The following is a 6,000-nucleotide window of genomic DNA, read 5'->3' as shown; positions in this document are numbered from 1 at the left end:
AGGAGCAGAGAATCCCACAGCCGTGCAAATAAATGGAAAGTGACCACAGTGGTTGCAGAGCTCTGCAAGGAAGGGCCCAGGTAGGTGCACTGAGCGCATCCAAGGAGAGGCGATCTAATCCGCGGTGATTCAGGGAGGGCTCCCCGAGGAGGTGATGTTTGGGCTGCAGTCTGAAGCACACGCGGACGTTAGGCAGGAGTGAGGAGGCTGGGCAGCAGAGTATGCCAGGGAGGGGGAAGTGAAGGCCCGGAGGTCAGAGGGAGCATAACCTCACTCATAACAACAACAACATCATTAATGTCATTACAGTTCGGATGCACCGACTGCTTACTATGTGACAGACCCTGGATTAAGTTCTTTACATGTATTATGTCCGTTAATCTGCACGATGCTATGAGAGAGGTACTCACTAGAGCACAAGCTGCTAACGTCTAGCGCCTAGTCCTGCAGTTCCCCCCAGAGGTCCCCTGAGGACGATTCTCATGCTTATCCCCAGCCTCCCGGGTGGCTGTGCCACCTGCAAGGAGTGGGCTGGAAGTGCTGGGGAGCCCACACTGCTTCCCAGGAGTGCCCTTGGCAGTGACACATGAGAATCGGGGTGGGGGGTGGGGGTTAACATCCCGGCTTCCTCGCCCCTGGGTGGGGAATTCGGTGCCAGGCCTGCCATGGCCTCTCCAAACCCCCCACGCCCCCCGACCTGGAGGCCCTGTTGCCCACAGGAGTAGCCCCCCCAGGGCACCCTTCCCTGGCTTTCTCTCCCTCCTTCCTGCACTGCACCCCTGTATCACCCCCAAAATAACCATTTGCTCATGAACTATTGCTCCTGAACACAAAACAGGCTCTGTTTTGGGAGTAAACCAAACGAAGACTCTATAAAGTGTCCCATTTCATAGATGAGGAACTGAGGCACAAGGGAGTTAAGGAAACACAAAACTGACACTAAAGCACTGTGTGTGTGTGTGCATCGTGCATGTATATAAAGAATTCATGTGCGTGCAAGTGCATGCATGTGTGTGTGCATGCGTGCATGTGCATGTCATGGAACGGGAGGCCGGTGGGTGCGTGTGTGCAGGCCAGGACAAGGATTTGGGTCATTAACTTAGAGTCACGGAGGCTGCTGGAGGGCTTTATGCAGACGGGTGATGGGTTCTGATGGCTGCCAGGACAGTGTCGGGGTGCTGACCCAGGCAAACCTGGATTAGAAGAGCTACAGCACATGCAGGGGGCGCTTGGCAGGCCCCGGGGGAGGGGTGCCCTGGGGACCCCCCAGGGCAGGGACACGGAGCTCACTCATTGGTCTCTGGAGCTCTGCAAGGCACCGAGAGAGCCAGGGCAGATCTGGGCGTCAGAGGGGCTTGGCTCCCTGTACGCAGCCCGGGGTTCATCTCTCAAGGGGCTGCACACACCTGGTGTCCCAGCTGCTCCCCTCCTCAAACCCCTTTCCTGCCCTTTTAGGTCATGGAAACCCCTTGCACCCCTGCCTGCCCACCTGCACCCCGGGGCCCCCATCAGGGAGGCTCTATGCCTGGGGCCTGGCAGCCCCTGCAGCCCAGCTGGGGCTGGCAGCTGCAGTGGGAAGGCCAGCCGGGCCTCCTGACCCAGCCTCCTGACCGGAGGCCAGCACGTGGCAGGCCGGGTGCCGGCTGTTTCTGCCCCAGAGCCCCATGCGGCCCCGCCACCGCCTGAGCAGATGGTCTTGGAAGTGAGGGCCGGCTGAACGGGGTCAGGAGGGTCCGCCGGTCCACCCTCTCCTCGTCTGTCTCTGCTGGGCTCCTCTGCCCTTGCCGCCGTCCTGGAGAGACGCCTGAGCCCGGCTGGCTGGTGGCACTGCGCAGCCTGGTGAGGTGTGACGCGGCGTGGCCTGGGCGTCCGCTAGTGCCAGGTCCGTGGGACGTGGATCTGGGGGTCTCGGGGGCAGCTGTTGCAGGCCAGGAGCGTGGGAGGGTGGCAGGAGAGCCGCAGGGGGTGCAGGCCACTCTGCAGATGCCTCAGGGAGCCCCCCACTGCACAGTGAGCCCCTCACTTGGAGGACCTCCACCGGCGTTCCCAAAGGATGAGGCCAAGGGAGCTCGCATTTGTTGAGAGGCTGGTCCTCAGCTAAGCGTTACCTCGGACTAGCGCCTGCCCCTCCTCACCACTTCACACCTGCTTCCACCCTTCCTGGGGGGGGGGGCTTTCTCCAGTGCCCCCTCCTGTGGGTTCCAGCCCCCAAGGTCCGGTGTTTATTATGTGGTCTTCCCTTGCACATCCTCCAGGACAGCTGCTTCCCTGCAGGCCTGTCCTCGAATGTTCCTGGCTCTGGTGTCCTTCCTGGGCACGTGCTTGCCCCCTGGGCAGCTGCTTAGTGCCCCAAAGAGCACGGATTCCATGTGGATCCTACCCCAGGACTGAGCTTGGGTAATTGGCTTTAGTTAAGTCTCTGCGTCCTCCTCCCTAAACATGGGGAAAACCATGCTCACGGGGAAAGGCTGGGAGGTTTAGAAGAGTTGCAGGCGGCCAGGTGCATAGCACAGAGAAGTGCCGCCTTGGGGGTCCTCTGCCTTTGCCTCTTGCGGGCCCTGTGGCTGGGGCAAGTCCTTCCACCTCCCTGGGCCTCAGCTTCCTCGGCCCTAAAATGGGTGCACTGTGCCCTGTCACATGGCGTGTGAGCTACAGGGGCTGTGCCCTGGGACATCTTGTGTCTGTATCTTTCCATCCAGGCCGTGAGAGGTCTGGGCACCAGGAAGTTATGTCCCCACCCCGCCCAGCTACCGTCTGGGGTCTTAGGGCCTCTCTTGCTCCATACGGCTCTCCCTCCCTTTGTCTCTCACTTCCAAGGGTCAGTGGAAGCCTCCCTCAGGCCTGCACTCTGATTTTGCAGCCCACTGATGGGTCTAGTGGTCGGTTAGTCCTGCATGGGGACCTCGGGGCCACTCAAGCTATGAGAGGGAGAGCTGGAGCCCCCTCTTAGCTTAAGGCTCATATCTGAGCATCTCGTCCCCAGTGTGTGGTGTCTGCTACCCTCTCGGGGCGGGAGGAGTGCCAGTACCTGGCCAAGAAGTGCATGTGGAAACCCCAGGAGAGTGAGGGCAGAGGAGGAGGCTCTACTGAGATCCACTACAGAATTGGGGCTGCTGCTCCTCTCCGCCTCAGGACCTTTGAACGTGCTGTTACTGCTGGCTGATAGAAAAATTTCCTGTTTTGCTGCCCAACTCTTACTTGTTCACATCTCAACATAGGGGCTTTTGCTGGACGACCCCCTCCCCAAATTAAGGTAGGTCTTTGAAACCTTGTTCAGAGGGCTCTGGTCTTCCCCTTCAAGGAGCTTTTACAACTGGTTTCCTGTGTGTTTGTGAACTTGCTTATTGTCTCTCCCTCACGAGATTGTATGCTCCATGAGCAAAGAGAGGGGCCTCACCAATCCTGTTCTTCCTGGAAGACCCTGCACATAGTAGGTGCAGCACGTAGTTGGTGCTCAAAAGGCCCAGGTGAATTGAGACACACTGTCCCTGTGCCTGTGGCTGGTCAATAAGCCACCTTGCCTGCTTGCTGTGCGTGGAGAAACAAAGGAGCTAGAACCACAGGACATTTCGGGATGGTTAGTCCAAGCTTGTCGTTACAGAAGCCCCTGAGGCTTGGGCCTCTTGCTGAGGGATGGGGTGGACTTGAACCCAGGTCTCCTGGGCCCTAGTCAGGTCTCTCTAGTCTTCTCTGGGCCGTGGCGGGCTACTTCCCAGGGGTCACTCGTTGGGGCTCAGGCCTCCCCCCACAGGGCTCCTTCAGATGAAAGGTGGGGGGCAGCACCAACCTTCCTTGAGATGTTTTCTGAGATTCACAGGTCCCCAAAGGTAGCTGTGGCCATTCCTGGAAAGCCATATTTGGGAACCAGGGTCACAGGCCCAGTGTGTCTTCAGCCGTTAAGGAGGGATGTTGGCTTGCTCTCCCGGGTTGTTTTAAAGGTTGAATGAGAGGAAAGAGCTTGAGGGAAGCTTGGGGGAGATCCTGGCATAAAGCAGGACTCTCAGGGGCCAAGTCCTCCTGCGGGGGCCTCCACTTGGCCCCGGAGCCCCCACAGCCCCCGGGAAAGGGAGCCACCATAGAATCCATGAAGACACAAAGGGTTGGGGACAGAATAGGTTCCCAGATGCCAAGAAGACAGCCTGAAGTCACAGAAAGAGGCCTGAGTCAGAGGGACCCGGGTTTGAGTTCTGACTCCTGCTTGCCAGGTGAGTCCCATCACCTGGTGGAGTCAGTTTCCTTTTGTGTGCAATTGGGTGCAAAATGTCCACTTCGAAGAGTTGCCATACAAAATAAAATGAGATAGTGTATGAGTCACCGCCCCATGCATTGTTCACGAAACGGTTTCTTGATCTTTGCTTGAAAACTTCCTTTTATACCAGCAAGAATCCACCATGACCTGGATCCTGGGTGCTCCTAATTTATGTACCATCTTATGAATGATACAGCACTTCAGAAAGTTCTGAACTCATTCTAAACCCATGAACTCACCCTACTCAAGTAGTCAGTGCTTTCAGTTGGGATGGCTCTGTCATTTGAGGATTGATAACTTTGATCCTTGGACTAGTTCTCCTCTGACGGCTTGTACTCCACAGAGGGACACTGAGGGTTTGAGTCAAAGGCAAGCAAAGCATCATGACGTCCCCCTACAGAGTGATGCCCCAACTTTACCCAGCCTGCAAGAGCCACAGCCAGCCCGACCTCCATTTTTGTGTGTAGGGCCAGGCCTCAAATGTATCTCAATTTTATTTACTCTTCTCAAACCAGCAATACATTTTAGTTTTTTTTTTTTAAATTTTTATTTATGATAGAGAGAGAGAGAGAGAGAGAGAGAGAGAGAGAGGCAGAGACACAGGGAGAGGGAGAAGCAGGGAGAAGCAGGCTCCATGCACCGGGAGCCCGACGTGGGATTCGATCCTGGGTCTCCAGGATCGCGCCCTGGGCCAAAGGCAGGCGCTAAACCGCTGTGCCACCCAGGGATCCCTACATTTTAGTTTTTAAGCCATAACCAAAAGGCGGTGGCAGCAGCAGCAGCAGCAGCAGCAGCAGCAGCAAGGTAGTTACCTACTATGTGTCCCGTGTGGGCCTCCCCACTGCCCCTCACGTCCAAGCTCCCTGAGCAGGTGCAAGAACAGAACGTCCCCTTGGCCTTTGGTGGGGAAAAGTCTTGCCCAAGTCCAACCTGTAACTTTCAGAACAGGGCCCCCTGGACTGTGAGCTCAGTGCCCAAAGCTCTTGGGATTTTAGAAAAACAAATAAGCTTTGAGCACAGCTGGGCTGCAGTTTTTTTTTTTTCCCCCTTCAGCCGTGGCAGCCTGCTCCTGATTTCTCTGGAAAGGCAGCTCCTAATTAGAATGGATCGAAGAGTCTTTGCTTCAGCTTTGTTCTCGGTCTCGATTGAATCGTTGCTTTAGGACTTAATCTGGTGCAGTTGCCGGTGGGCCGGGATCCTTGGCTCTCTGAGCTCCTCTCAGGCTTGGGCAGGCTAGCCCTGGGATTGGCAGTGGGGGAGGGAGATGTGGGTGTGGGGTACCCTGCTGGCACCCCAGACCTCTGCATCTCCCCTCTCTCTGCACCCTCTCCCTCCAGCTCCTCTTCTATTTTTCTCCCCACCTGCTTTCTCTCCCTTTAATTTCCTTTCATTAACAACCCAAGGCTGTCCAGGACGCCAGTCCCTGCTGGTGGGAGTGCAAATTGGTACCATTGCTCTAGAGGGCAATTTGTCAAATGCTATTAAAAGCCTCCAAAAAGTGCATAGGCTTTGACCTGGAAAGTCCCCTTCTAGGAATTTGTCCTAGAATATAATAATTGGACAGGGCTTCACAAATATGTTGCCCTCAGTGCTTTTCATGAGTGACAACCTGGAAACCTGGAACCCATAACAGGGGGTCATTAAAAATGACCATGTGATACACCAACTAGAAAGGAGCCCTTAGGAGCTAATTGGGGAAATTTTAATCTTGACTGGGTGTTAGCTGCTCCTGAGGAATGGCTGTTAATTTT

Source organism: Nyctereutes procyonoides, unplaced genomic scaffold, assembly GCF_905146905.1.
Source record: "Nyctereutes procyonoides isolate TBG_1078 unplaced genomic scaffold, NYPRO_anot_genome, whole genome shotgun sequence".
Lineage (NCBI taxonomy): Eukaryota > Metazoa > Chordata > Mammalia > Carnivora > Canidae > Nyctereutes > Nyctereutes procyonoides.
The sequence above is the reverse complement of the archived record's forward strand: the minus strand, read 5'-3'. Positions refer to the sequence as shown.